The 15,115-nt window shown below is 38.2% G+C and overlaps 3 long non-coding RNA genes across 3 annotated transcripts; 2 read left to right on the top strand and 1 right to left on the bottom strand.

Annotated features, from left to right (window-relative positions):
* Window positions 1–8,723: 8,723 nt before the first annotated feature.
* LOC144338758 (uncharacterized) lies at window positions 8,724–11,527 on the bottom strand. The gene is made up of 2 exons (XR_013413128.1): window positions 11,429–11,527; window positions 8,724–10,274 (listed from the first exon to the last, which is right to left on the bottom strand). It is a non-coding gene; the product is annotated as an uncharacterized LOC144338758 (long non-coding RNA).
* On the top strand, window positions 8,895–13,452 carry LOC144338760 (uncharacterized). Its single transcript, XR_013413130.1, has 2 exons — window positions 8,895–9,523; window positions 12,522–13,452. It is a non-coding gene; the product is annotated as an uncharacterized LOC144338760 (long non-coding RNA).
* LOC144338759 (uncharacterized) lies at window positions 9,786–10,796 on the top strand. Its single transcript, XR_013413129.1, has 2 exons — window positions 9,786–10,472; window positions 10,749–10,796. It is a non-coding gene; the product is annotated as an uncharacterized LOC144338759 (long non-coding RNA).
* Window positions 13,453–15,115: the final 1,663 nt, after the last annotated feature.

The raw sequence follows: 15,115 nt of genomic DNA, 5'->3' as shown, positions 1-15,115 counted from the left end.
CTCTTAGTTTTTCTTTTTTCTTTTTTTCTTTTTTTTTTTTTTTTTTGGTCAACTGGAGTTCTTCTGCTATGGTTCCAAACCATTTACCTGGTAGACTGGGTTATATATTCCCAGTTAACCACTACTGGGTTAAGTGACCTAATGATATTAGTAGCCACTTAACTATTTTCAAGCATTCTGCCTAGGACATCGTTTCATAAAATTAAGGTTTAACAGACGGAATCCCAACGTTAGTAGTATAACTAAGTTCTCTTAGCAGCTTTTTATGAATGCCTTAGTAGTTCTTTGGCTTCTTGAAGAGGAGCTAATGCCATAACCCTTTTTAAATCGTCCATCTGCAGCCGGGCACAGTGGCTCACGCCTGTAATCCCAGCACTTTGGGATGCCGAGGTGGGCGGATCACAAGGTCAGCAGTTCAAGACCAGCCTGGCCAGCATAGTGAAACCCCGTCTCTACTAAAAACACAAAAAATTACCCGGGCGTGGTGGCGGGCACCTGTACTCCCAGCTACTTGGGAGGCTGAGGCAGGAGAATCGCTTGAATCCAGGAGGCAGAGGTTGCAGTGAGCCGAGATCACACCACTGCACTCCAGCCTGGGTGGCACAGCGAGACTCTAAAAAAAATAAATTGTCCATCTGCTCCTGTTACACATGTTGACATATGCTGCTTTGCAGTTGCATTGTCAACATCCATTCCTGGATTATTGCTGTCCTGAAGTAGGATAAACATCTTAAGTAGTGCTACTCTATTTTGTAGCTTCACTGGTTACTTTTTAAATTTTATGTGGAGACAATGTTTTCTTGCTATGTTACCCGGGGTGGTCTCAAACTCCTGTGCGCAAGCTATCTTACCACCTCAGCTCCCCAAAGTGCTGAGACTACAGGGGTGAACCACGGCACCTGCCCTGGTTTTTCAAATTGGGTTTGACATCCAATTAGCAGCTAAACTCAGCAAATGGAATATTTTGATCTGTATAATTGAAATTCCAATTTTAGCTTCTCTGGACAAAATGGGAAACAATGGAAATCTTTCATATGTATTTGCATGGCCTTGTCTTTTGGAAATAACAGGTGCAGTGCTGTCTTCTATTGTTTAGACAGTAACATTTTAGTAAGATTTTGCAGCTGAGAAAAGTACAGGATCTTAAGGACTTCTTGGAGATAGTATTCATGCTTTCTCATATACACAGTGATAGGTGAATTGTGTTTAGGTTTTTGTTTTGGGTTGGTTTTGGTGCAATGTCTAATTACGTTTGCCAACTCATGTTACCTAGTAGGAATATTTCCATTCTGTGCCAATTGATCTTGGGTACAATGAATTTGCTCAATAAAATTAAAGGTTTGAAGGTTTGTTACTTGTTTTGAAATGATGAGCAACTAATGTGCAAATCTGTAGTCCCTAATGTAGCCTTTTGCTATCTGACATCTGTTTGACATACATTTTGTCAAATTGATGCACCTCAGACTTGAATACTTATGTTTTGCCAAATTTGTGTGATCACATTGTGTTACTAATGTGTAGCATCAGCCTGTAACTTCAGCCACCTACTTTTTATTTGTGGATGCTGCTTAGACACTTGCAAATAACACTACGAATATGTAGAGTTCCTTGACTGTCCACTGTGTTGCCCCTTTAGAGAGTACATTCCATGCACATTTCTTGTGCGTTTTCCAGTTTAATTAGGATTCCTCAGTTCTTTCCAGCCAATATTAAAGGTTTTAAAGGAACTATTCAATGCATTTCCATACCTATGTACTTTTTCTTGGGAGTGTGGGGTTGGCGAGGGGAGTCATGAATTTTTGGCAACGTTGAGTAGTATCTTATTGCCCATATTTTTCGCATGTCTAAATGCCAAATTTTGTGATGTATTTTGCACAAATAACTCATTACTCTGAATCTTAGTGCTTTATTTGCCCTCACAATGTTGCCCTTTATAAATTGATAAATTTACGAAGAAAATTCCTCTTAATATAGCACTTCAGCAATATTGGAAATCAGTTATTCAATAATAAAGACATTTGACGAAGCAACCAACATTTTTAAGTGTAGAGGTATATATGCTTTGGTTCTTTAGCCTGAATGTTTCATAACCAAATTTGATTTCTTACCATTGTCATTTGCAAGTAATTTTAGAACTTCCTCTCCTGTATTGGTAGCATGTATTTTTCTAGCACATTTGTTATCTTAAGATTTTTAATTTGGTGCTTCTTCAGGGACTTGGTGATGAATCAATTGGGTTCAAATGGTCCTCCCACCTTGACCTCCCAAAGTGCACTTAGAAGATTTGTTACTATAGCTCTTGGTAACCTCAGTGTACAATTTTTTTTTTCTTATTCAGTTGAAAATGTTCGCCTTTTTCCTAAAGGAAGCACTTTGTGGCTTCTCTTTGGCACATCTGTATTGTTGGCATCACAGCTCTTATATTGGGGCCATTGTTAAGCACTGTGTTACTGCAGCAGTCAATCTGAAGAGAAGGGTACTAAGTGACTAACGGGTGGTAGCATATAAGGTGGGGTATACACAGGAAAAGGGAGTAATTCTTTTTGCTGGACAGTTTGAGATTTCATTGCATTACTCAGAACAGCAGACAATTTGGAATTTATGAATTGTTTATTCCTGGAATTTTCCATATAATGTTTTTGAACCACGTTTGACCCCAGGTAATAGAAATTTTGTAAAGGAAAACCATAGATAAGGGGAGAATACTGTAACTTTAGACTTCTTTCCCCTCATTTCTGTTTTATTTTGTTTTTTTTATTGTCAGGAAGTATGTTCAGTATGGCCTCCTCGTGTTCACAAAGTAATTTTTGGTGGAAGATAAAGTACTACCATTAGTTCACACCATGTCCTGAAATTATGTTGGATGCTTATTATGGATTTGGTTCTCATGGGGATATTAATACAGTACCCTGGTCGATGTGTTAGTGAGCCAAAAATATGTTTGAAAATGTTCATGGATGTTTGCGTCTTTTTTTTTTTTTTGGCTTGTTACAAGTTCTGGTTTATAGGTTTCGACATCCTTTGCATTGTTGGAAGTGTGCCCAATGTTGCTACCTTGTAGACTCAAAGACTTTGTGGAAATTCTGTAGTACCACCTTAGTCCACAGTACATCCTTCTGAATAGTTGCATGGCTTGCATAACTAATTTGGTGTTTCTAGAGAGAAAACTAATATGGTAACCTAATCACTGTGCTATGTTTGAGGATTTCCAAGGGTGCATGATGTATTTTTTGCATTTTTCTAGTTACAGTTCCTGACTTATGGACTGCATAGATATTTAATATTGTCTAGTAAAGTGTGTTGATGTACAATTTCTTGTTTAATTTAGTACTATTATTAGCTACATGGTTCTGCTTTATCGTTACCATTAAACTAAATATATACTGATTATCTTCATCAGGCACCAGTGTTAGTGTGTTTCTCCTAAGTGAGTTGACTTCATGGGAGTTCATCATGTCTGTGGATTATATTTTAGTGTTAAAGGCTTAATGTACTACTGTTTCAAAACTTACAAGTATTGGTATTTCACATGCTTTTAAACTTTTTTTTTTTTTTTTTTTTTAAATACAAGGTCTCTCTGTCACCCAGACTGGAACATGGTGGAGCAATTATAGCTGATGGTAGCCTTGAACTCCTGGGCTCAAGCTATCCTCCCGCCTCAGCCTCCTGAGTAGCTGGGACTACAGGTCTGCACCACCAGCCCAACTATTTTATTTTATCTTATTATTTTATCCGAGACAGCGTCTCAGTATGTGACCCAGGGTGGTCTCAAAGTCCTAGGCTCAAGTGATCCTCCCACCTTGGCCTCCTAAAGTGCTGGAATTACCACACCTGGCCTATGTGTTGTACTTTTGTTGCAGTAAGTTCAGTTGACTTTTGTTAAATGTACCCCAGTGAGCACATGCCCTGTGGTAAGTCCTGTCATGTAATAAAAAACATGGTATGTATCAATGTACTTTTCCTATAGTTGTCCTCTGTCTTCCCAGAGTTTTTTTTTTTTTTAAACGGTCATCTAGTGTCCATAAATATGATGCAGTAATGAGTGATGGTTTAGTTTTGCTGGTGTTCTCTAGCAACCCCTATTATATACTTAACAATATTTTCATTCTCATCTCACTTTGGGTTTCAAAAATAATTTTTTTTCATGGCAAAATTTGTTTAGGTAGTGCACTTTAGTGTCGTCACCTGGTGGTTCAATACATTATGGTGCTTTACTTGTGTAATCTCATTGTTTACCTTTAATTCAACGTTGCTATTTAGAATGGGTGCATTCTAATAGTATTAACCACTTAACCTGTTGCCACTTCAATTGGCTGTCTGAAATTTTGTCTGTTGGTAAAGTGTTAGCTATTATGAGTTGCTAACCATAGGCTGAATGGTTCTTGAGGTACTGTCACTTGCCATATTATGAAAGCACAGGGCCATGATTTGTCATACTGCAAAGATTGACTTAACTACTTTAACAAGAAACGTATTCCAGAATTTTATCGTGGTGTGCAGTCATTGCTTCTATCTTGCTGTCCTTTATTAAATAGTATTAATTTACACCATAGTCACCAAGAAGACTATATTTTGGTAGGCTTTGGGGTTTATCTGCCAGTAAGAAAATTTATTTTCCACTGCTTTATACTGGTAGTTAGATATTATTATATTTTCAAATCTTTCACTGAAAAATATCTAGTTAGGTCAGTAAGCCCTATGTATTGTAGATGTGGTTCTGCTAAGGTTTTTCACCACTGGTGGTTGAATGTAGGGTACCTTTATCTAGTTTTGAGTTTCTTTAGTGACTCATTTTTGCAGTCTTACCTCTGCTACTCCTCTATTAGATTATTATTTAGCCCAACAGTATTATGGGATCATTTGAGTTCATGGCATCATTGGAAAACTTCAATATTCTGTTGGATGAAAGTGTTTCACTTATAGTACTAATCGCCATGTGGTATTCCTTTACTTTCCCTAACATTTGCTGGTTTGTTTTTATTGTGTATCTACAGGTATTGAGTAGTTAGGTGCTTGTACAAATCCTCTACCTTCACCCATGGTCAATAAATTGTAAACATTACCTGGGGCCAACTTGCCAATGGTTTTACAGTTAACAAATGGTATTTCAAATTTGTAGTAAGAGCAAATGCTTTGGAGTAGGAACACTTATCTCAGCAATCCTGCTAAGCACTATACCCTGGATAAGGTAATTACCTTCTTTTGTAAAAAAAAAAAGATGTGTGATCTAATTCATACAATATAAAGTTCACAATTTTAAAGTTTAGTGACTTTTAGTATATTCATAGAGTTGTGCGACCATTGCCACTATTATAGTTTACAACATTTTCATCACCACCTCATTAGCACTTATTCCCCATTTTCCTTTTGCCAACCCTGACAACTACTAATTTAGCTTTTTGTCCCTATGGATTTGTCTATTCTGGGCAGTCATATAAATCATGCAATTTGTGACCCTTGTTATTGGCTTCTTTTAATTACCATGTTTTTTTGAGATTCATCTAGATTATGGTATATATTACTGTTCTTTATTGATGAATAATATTTCACTGTATGGATATATCTAATTTTGTTTATCCATCATTTGACGGATGTTTGCATTTACAGATGTTGTCTTTTGTGAATAATGGTGCTAAAAACATTCATGTACAACTTATGTGGGCATGTTTTCATTTTTCTTGAGTATACATTAAGGAGTATAATTGCTTTGTCATGGCATGTCTAGGTTTAATGTGGGTAATTAACAAATTTTAATAAGGTCCCTGCACCATTTTACATTTTCATCTGCAATATAAGGAATTACATTTATTCATATTCTCACTTGTTATTTTCTGCCTTTTAAAATTATGGCCACCTAATGGATATGAAATATCTTATTGTGCTGTTGACTTGTATTTCTGCACTGAGCAACTTTTCATGTGCTTAGTGGTCATTTGTGTATCTTTGAAGGAATGTCTGTTCTAATCCTTTGCTCATTAGAATTGGGTTATGTGTGGTTTTGTTGTTATCAGAGTTCTTTATATAATCTGGATAACAGACTCTTACTGGATATATGATTTGCAATTATTTTCTTCCATTCTTTGTGTTGCCTTTCCACCTTTTTGATGACATTGTTTACATCACAGAAGTTTTTAATATTGATGAAACCTGATTAACTATTTTTTTGTTTTGTTTTGTTAGTTGTGATTTTAGTGTCGTAACAAAGAAACCATTACCTAACCTAAGTTGTATCTCTTACATTTAGGTGTGTGATTCATTTGGAATTTACTTTTGAATATAGTTTAAGGAAGAAGTCCAACTTAGTCCTTTTGCATATGAATATCCAGTTTTCTTAGCACCATTTATTGAAAAGACTACTTCATGATTGAATTGTACCCTTGTTGAACATCAGTTGATTCTAAATATAAGAGTTTATTTTGGACTCTCAATTTTATTTCATTTATCTCTATATCTATCCTTATGCCTGTACCACACAGTATTGATTATTGTAGCTTTGTAGTAAATTTCAAAATCTGGAAGTATGAGTTCTCCAGCTTTGTTCTTTGCTTTGGCCTTTCATGATTATTCTGAAGGTTTTGAATTTTCATATGAATTTTAGGAACAGCTTGTAAATTTCTATAAAATGCCAGAATTTTGCTAAGGAAAGCATTTAATCTGTAGATCAATTTGTGGAGTATTGCCATGTTAGCAATATTAATCTTTCCAAGCCATTAACAATAGATACCTTTCCATTCATTTTATTTTTCATAATATTGAAAATGGAATTATTTTCTTAACTTTAATTTTGGATGGTTCATTGCTAGTGTATTAAAATACAGTTAGTTTTCTGTTGATCTTGTATCTTCCAATGTTTCTGAACTTATTGGAAAAGCTTTTCTAATCGTTTCACTATTAACTTTTTTTGTGGATTCCTTTGGGTTTTTACGTTTATGTCACATATATAGATAGTTGTACTTTCTTTCCAATTGCATTGATTTTTTTTTTTTTTTTAATTTCTTTTTCCTGCCTAATCACCATGGTGAAAACCGGCACAGAAGTAGCAAGAGCAGTCATTCTTCACTTGTTTCTGACTAGGGGTAATACAATTAGATTTTGACTATTAAATGATGTTAGCTGTATGGGTTTTTTTTTCTTTTTCTTGCCCAAGTTCACAGAGCTAGCTATACAGTATTTGTAGATACCCTTTGTCAAATGTAGCTAGATCCCTTTGTTCCTAGTTTGTTGAGGATTTTAAAATTACAAATAAATTTTGTCAAATGGCTTTTTTATGTCTATTGACACAATCATGAGGTTTTATCTTTGTTCTATAAATACCATGCATATGTAAATATAATGTATTAAATTAATTGGGGAAGTGTTTCCTCCTGTAATATTTTTTGAAAAATTATGTAAATAACTGATGTTTATTATTTAAATGTTTGCAGAATCATCAGTGAACTCATCTGTTCATGAATGTTTCTTTATGGGAATTTTGTAGATTAACCATTCAATCTGGGTTTTTTCTGTTGTTTTTTTTTTTGAGACGGAGTTTCGCTCTTGTTACCCATGCCAGAGTGCAATGGCGCGATCTCGGCTCACCGCAACCTCTGCTTCCCGGTTTCAAAAGATTCTCCTGCCTCTGCCTCCCAAGTAGCTGGGATTACAGGCATGCGCCATCACTTCTGGCTAATTTTGTATTTTTTAGTAGAGACAGGGTTTCTCCATGTTGGTCAGGCTGGTCTCGACCTCCCGACCTCAGGTGATCTGCCCATCTCGGCCTCCCAAAGTGCTGGGATTACAGGCTTGAGGCACCGTGCTCAGCCTTCAATCTGTTTTTGTAAGTATTCAGGTTTTTTTTCTTGTGTCAGATGTGGTCGTTTGTGTCTTCCTATCAACATAAACATTTTGTATAAGATATCTAATTGGCATACTATTTTTGATGGTATTCCTTTCTAATTCTTTTGTTTTCGTGTAACATTGGTGATAATGTCTTTTTTATTCTGATTATATGTGTGTTTTTTTTATTCTGATTATATGTGTGTTTTCTGTTTTTCATCTTTGGTCTAGCTACAGATTTGTTCATTTTAAAAATTGTTTCAAATAACCATATTTCCTTAATTTTGTTTCTCTGTTTTTTAAATTTATTTTTACTCTAGTTTTTTTTATTATTATTATTTTCTTTGTCCTAATCTTTTTTTTTTTTTTTTTTTTGAGACAAAGTCTCACTCTGTCACCCAGGCTGGAGCGCAGTGGCGTTATCTTGGCTCATAGCGATGACCACTGCCTCTGGGTTCAGGCAATTCTCCTGCCTCAGCCTCCTGAGTAGTTGGGACTACAGGCACACACTGCCATTCCTGGCCAATGTTTTGTATTTTAGTAGAGATGGGGTTTTACTCTGTTGCCCAGGCTGGTCTCGAACTCCTGAGCTCAGTCAGTTCACCTGCCTCAGCTTCCCAAAGTGCTAGGATTACAGGTGTGAGCCACTGTGCCCGGCCCCTAATCAATTTTAGTTTGATCTTTTCCTAATTTCTCAAATTGGAAGGTTAGCTTATTTATTTGAGATCTTCATTTTTAATGTAGGTGATCACAATTTTACTTTTCCCTATAAGCATTGTTTTTGCTGCATTCCATAAATTTTATGTTTTGTTACATTTTCACTCAACTCAAAGTATTTTCTAATCATTTTTGTGATTTCATCTTTAACCCATTGGTTGTTTAGAAGTTTCTTATTTAATTTACACATATTTGTTTGTTTGTTTGTTTTGAGACAGAGTCCCACTCTGTTGCCCGGGCTGGAGTGCAGTGGTGCAATCATGGCTCATTGCAACCTTGACCTCCTGGGCTCAAGTGATCCTCCTGCCTCAGCCTCCTGAGTAGCTGGGACTGCAGACATGTGCCACCACACTTAGATCTATCTTTTTTTTTTTTTTTTTTTTCTGATTGAGACAGCGTCTCGCCATGTTTCCCACATTGATCTTGGACTCCTGGGCTCCAGGAATTCTCCTACTTTGGCCTCCCAAAGTGTTGGGAATATAGGCATGAACCATAGCACCTGACTTGCATATTTGTGAATTCCCCAAATTGCTTTTTTAAAATTGATTTCTAATTTCATTTCATTGTTGTAGGGAACATACTTTGTATGGTTTCAATTTTTTAAAATTAATTGAGACTTGTTTTATGACTTAGGTTATGGTCTGTGTTGAAGAAGGTTCCATGTACGCTTGAGAATAATGTGTATACTGTGGTTGTTTGGTGGGTTCTCTATGTATGTTTAGGTGATATGGTTTTATAGTGTTGTTTAAGTCTTCCATTTTCTTATTTTTCTGCTCAGTTGTATTTTTGAAAGTGTATTGAGGTCTCCAACTCAATGCCTTAGCCTCCTGAGTAGCTGGGACTACAGGCATATGCCACTACACCCAGCAATTTTTTTGTATTTTTCTGTAGAGATAGAGTTTCACTGTGATGCCCAAGCTGGTCTCAAATTCCTGGACTCAAGTGATCTCGATTCCCGGCCTCTGCCTCCCAAGGTGCTGGGATTGCAGGCGTGAGCCACCATGCCTGGCAAATTTTTTTTTTTCCTTTTATTTTGTCACATAATTAAAGCTACTCCAGCTTTCCCTTGATTTCAGCTTGCCTGGTATATCTTTTTTCCATTTTTTAATTGTCAGCCTTTTTTGTGCCCGTTAATCTAAAGTATGTGTTTTGTAGATAGTATGTAGCTGGATCATATTTTAAAAATATTCTGCCAAGCTCTGCCTTTTGATTGGAGTACTCTTTTATTTATATTTGTAATTACTGATAAGGGGGGACTAATGTCTGCTGTTTTGCTATTTGTTTCCCCATGTCTTACATCTTCATTACTGACTTTTTTATTAAACAACTGTTTTCTTGGGTACCATTTTAATTCCCTCTCCCACTCATTTTTCAATGTATTTTTTTGTGTTTGCTTTTGTTTTTATAGTTTGCCCTGATATTAAAGTTAACATTTTACCTTGAAATAGTTGACTTCAGATTCATATCAACTTAGTTTCAATAGCATAGGAAATTTGCTTCACTATATTTCCATTTGCTCCCCATCCTTTGTGCTATTATTACTATACTACATCTGTATACAATATAGGCATGTCAACACATTTTGTAATTATTTCCTTATCCAGTTGTCTTTTAATATAGATCTGTGAAGAAAAGTGTTATACAAATAGATCTATTCTGTTCTTTATAATTATTTATTTACCTTTGGTGGTGCTGTTTATTTTTCATGCATTTGAGTTACTGTCTAGTATTCATTCATTTCGCTCGGAATCACTCCCTTTAGTATTGCTTGTAGGGCAAGTCTGCTAGCATTGAATTCTGTTAATTTTTGTGAATCTGTGAATGCCATAATTTCTCTTTTGTTTGTGAAGGATAATTTTGCTACATATAGAATTTGCTGTTTGTGAAGGATAATTTTGCTAGATACAGAATTTGCTGTTGATATTCTTTTTACTTTAGCAGTTTGAAAGTATTTCCCATTGTTGGCCCGGCACGGTGGCTCACGCCTGTAATCCTAGCACTTTGGGAGGCCGAGGCAGGCGGATCACCTGAGGTCAGGAGTTCAAGACCAGCCTGGCCAATATGGTGAAACCCTGTTTCTACTAAAATACAAAAATTAGTCAGGCATGATGGTGGGTGCCTGTAATCCCAGCTACTTGAGAGGCTGAGATGGGAGAATTGCTTGAACCCAGGAGATGATGGTTGTGGTGAGCCGAGATAGTGCCACTGCACTCCAGCCTGGGCAGCTGAGTGAGACTCCATCTCCAAAAAAAAAAAGAGAAAAAGAAAATATTTCCCATTGTTTTCTGGTCTCTGATTTATGATAAGAAGTCAGCTGATTATCTTATTGAAAATCAGTTAAATTGTGATGAGTTGTTTGTTTTCTCTTGCTGCTTTCAAGATCCTCTTTCTGACGTCTGGCTTTGATAATTTTACTACTATGTGTAAATTTTAATGTCTTTGAGTTTAAGACAGGGTTTGGCTCTGTTGCCCAGGCTGGAGTGCAGTGGCACAATTGTAACTCACTGCATCGTCCACTTTCCAGGCTCAAGCAATCCTCCCACATCAGCCTCCCAAGTAGCTGGGACTATCGGTGTATGCCACCACACCCAGCTAATTTTTGGGTTTTATTTTTGGTATAGACAGGTTTTGCCATGTTGCCCAGGCTGGTCTTTTTTTTTTTTTTGAGACAGAGTCTCGCTCTGTCGCCCAGGCTGGAGTGCAGTGGCGCGATCTCGGCTCACTGCAAGCTCTACCTCCCGGGTTCACGCCGTTCTCCTGCCTCAGCCTCCTGAGTAGCTGGGACCACAGGTACCCGCCACCACGCCCGGCTAGTTTTTCTGTATTTTTAGTAGAGACAGGGTTTCACCATGTTAGCCGGGATGGTCTCCATCTCCTGACTTCGTGATCCACCCGCCTCGGCCTCCCAAAGTTCTGGGATTACAGGCGTGAGTCACCGCGCCTGGCCACAGGCTGGTCTTAAACTCTTGGGCTCAAGTAATCTGCCCACCTCAGCCTGCCAGTTTATTCTTTCTGGCATTTGTTGGTCTTCTTGCACATATTGATTAATATTTTGATTAATAACTTTGATTTGTTAAATCAAATTTGGGATTTGGGAACCATTATTCATTCACATATTTTTTCTGCCCCTTTTCTCTCCTCTCATTATGTTTGTTATGTTTACTAAGAGTAATTCTTTTTCATTATTTTATAGTGAGAGAACTTATGATAGTATTGGCTGAATTTCCTAAGTAATATTCTTGTTTTGTTGTTTGCTAAATATGCTTGATTATAACTAATATTTATTCTTTGACTCAATAGTTATTTAGTGTGATGCTTCATGTTGAGGATTTCTGGCTTTCTTTTTCCTCAAAAAAAATCATGTTTTTATTTCATTGTAATGAGACAATGTGGGTGCTGTCATTTCCTACATGCCTAGTTTTTAATAACAACCTTATGTTGCAGGGCACATCCCTCATTCTTTTTTCCAACATTTTATCTCATTATCATGTAGTTATTTCATGTGAACTATAGAAACAGCTTGTCAAGTGTTCACAAATACCTTTGGAATTTAAATTGGAATGGCATTCAATTTGTAGATTAATTTTGGGAGAGCTGTCATTTTTACAATCTTCCCATACATTAATGTAATATTTTTCTCCTTTTATTCAGGTCTTCAGTGTCTGTGTATGTATATTCTACTTACTACTTTTTTTTTTTTTTTTTTTTTTTTTTTTTTTTTGAGACGGAGTCTCGCTCTGTCGCCGGGGCTGGAGCGCAGTGGCCGGATCTCAGCTCACTGCAAGCTCCTCCTCCCGGGTTTACGCCATTCTCCTGCCTCAGCCTCCTGTGTAGCTGGGACTACAGGTGCCCGCCACCTCGCCCGGCTAGTTTTTTGTATTTTTTTTTTTTTTAGTAGAGACGGGGTTTCACCGTGTTCGCCAGGATGGTCTCGATCTCCTGACCTCGTGATCCGCCCGTCTCGGCCTCCCAAAGTGCTGGGATTACAGGCTTGAGCCACCGCGCCCGGCCTCTACTTACTACTTTTAATCTCTCCCATTTTCTGGAAAAAAAAAGATGTCTTTGGAACTGCAGTTCTGGTGGGAAAAGCATAGATGTCATCTGCATAGACTAGGGCCAATCAGTAGGGAATATCATTCAAAATGTGTTTTGTGTTTGATCTTATCATTTCTTCCAAATGTTCCTAGCAGCCCACATTATTTATCATGTTCTGTATTCCTGGTTTAGTTAAGTCCAGAGGTGAGAGCTGGTATTAGGAAAATGACATAGTAAGGCATTTGTTTTCAGTAATGGCAGCATCCCTTTGACCTCCTTTCCCACTTGGAAGGACTTTCTCCATCCTGAAAGCTCCTGTAGACTTGGTGCTCATTCTTTTTAGGATTTGTACCAGTTGAAGACGTCCAAAGCCTTCAGTGTAACTGGTGATGTTCTTACTGGAAAAGTATTTGGGGCCAGGCGCAGTGGCTCAGCCTGCAATCCTAGCACCTTGGGAGGCTGAGGCAAGCGGATCACTTGAGGTCAGGGGTTTGAGACCAGCCTGGCCAACATGGTGAAACACTGTCTCTACCAAAAATACAAAAATTAGCCAGTTGGGGTGGTGCGTACCTGTAATCCCAGCTACTCAGGAGACTGAGGCAAGAGAATCGCTTGAACCCAGGAGGTGGAGGTTGTGGTGAGCTGAGATTATGCCACGGCACTCCAGCCTGGGAGACAGAGAGAGATTCTGTCAAAAAGAAAAAAAAAAGAAGAGAAAGCAGGAAGGAAATTAGGTAGGTACGTACGTAGGTAGGTATTTGGGGCCAGCTGGCCTGTTGTAATCCCAGCAGTTGGAGGCTGAGGTGGGTGAATCACTTGAGGTCAGGAGTTTGAGACCAGCCTGGCCAACATGGCAAAACCCCGTCGCTACTAAAAATACAAAAATTAGCTGGGCATGGTAGTGCCACCTGTAATCCCAGCTACTCGGGAGGCTGGAACCTGGGAGGTGGAGATTGCAGTGGGCCAAGATCGTGCCACTCCAGCCTGGGTGACAGAGTGAGACTCCATTTCACAAAAAAAAAAAAAAAAAAGAAAGAAAAAAGAAAAAAAAAGTATTTGGAACCAAAGAAGGTAAGAATTCTGTCTCATTTGGTAGTTTTGTTTTAATTCTAAGAGCAACTCTTTGAGAGGAAGCTGGAGGAGAACATCCAAGATATGGAGAGAGAGATGAATGTAGATCTTATGAGAAGCATCATAGGCACTAGAGCTGTTTATATTGTAAGAGAACTCCAAAAAGAAGAATTTGTCTTTGCTTTGTTGTCTTCTGTCTGTTTTCAGATCTCTTATTGGGTCAGGGACAGTTGTCTTTTGCTGCTTTTGAAGGCAGTTCTAATTAATAGAGAAGCAGTTTTACGGACTCTCCAAAGATGATTCTTGGAAGTGACACTTAGAGGCTTGTATGAACACTGGGAATTGAACTTCAGAATCTCCTTGGGGTGGAATGAGTTGGATTACATGCACTTTTGAAGGTCACTTTTATTCCTGAGATTTTGTGAAGGTCTCGATTGGCAAATGAGTGTGCTGCTTTACATGTTCCCATTTAATCATCACACCAACCCTCTGAGGCATGTTAGAGAGGTAGAGTGGGTTTTCTAAGCAGGCCACACTCTCCAACACATAGCTTAATTCTCCTAAATTTGCATAGCAGTTCATTCTTTCTTCCTTTCTTCTTTCCTCCCTCCCTTCCTCCCTCCCTTCCTCTCCCTTCCCTTCCTCCCCCTTCCCTTCCCTTCCCTTCCCTTCCCTTCCCTCCCCTCCCCTCCCTCCCCTTCCCTCCCCTCCCCTCCCTCCCCTCCCTCCCCTCCCCTCCCCTCCCCTCCCTTCCCCTCCCCTCCCCTCCCCTCCCCTCCCTTCCCTTCCCTTCCCTTCCCTTCCCTTCTTCTTCCCTTTCCTCTTTCTTTCTTTCTTTCCTATCTGTCTGTGTTGGCCAGGTTGGTCTTGAACTCCTGGGCTCAAACAGTCATTCCACCTAAGCCTCCCAAAGTCCTGGGATTATAGGGGTGAGCCACCAAGCCCAACCTTTTTATTTTTATTTTTAGTTAATTATTTTATTTTTGTACTTTATTGTTTCTAGAAGCCTTTTACAAACATGGTTTTATTTGACCCTTGTAACAGTTTGGTTAGGAATAAGAACAGATTCACCAATGTATCTAATTTATAGGTGGAAAACAGGCTCAGAAGCTCTTTAGAATATCATGAGAAGAAAGGATGTGGGGAATTATTCAATACAACTTCTGTATTTTGCACTTCAAGAAACTGAGTACCAGAGTTAAAAATCTGGACATTTGGTGGGTGTTCTTAGATTTGTGTTAAGGGAAGAGGGTTGGATTAGATCTCACAGGGTATGGGAACGGATAGTGTGTTCCTTGTATCTACTATGTAGTGTGAAGTTAATTGATACTAGCTCAACATATTAGATTAAGTGGCATTTTAGCAAACATGAATGAAAGGCACCAAAGGTTTTAAGGGGGAATTTAAAACATTAGGTAGCAGCTTGTAGAGGATATAGTTAGGGTCATGAGGTCCTTCTTGTTGGCCTTAAAAACAC

This window comes from Macaca mulatta, chromosome X (assembly GCF_049350105.2).
Source record: "Macaca mulatta isolate MMU2019108-1 chromosome X, T2T-MMU8v2.0, whole genome shotgun sequence".
In the NCBI taxonomy this organism is placed as follows: domain Eukaryota; kingdom Metazoa; phylum Chordata; class Mammalia; order Primates; family Cercopithecidae; genus Macaca; species Macaca mulatta.
Note: the sequence above shows the minus strand (reverse complement) of the source record. Positions and strands in the feature narration are given on the sequence as shown.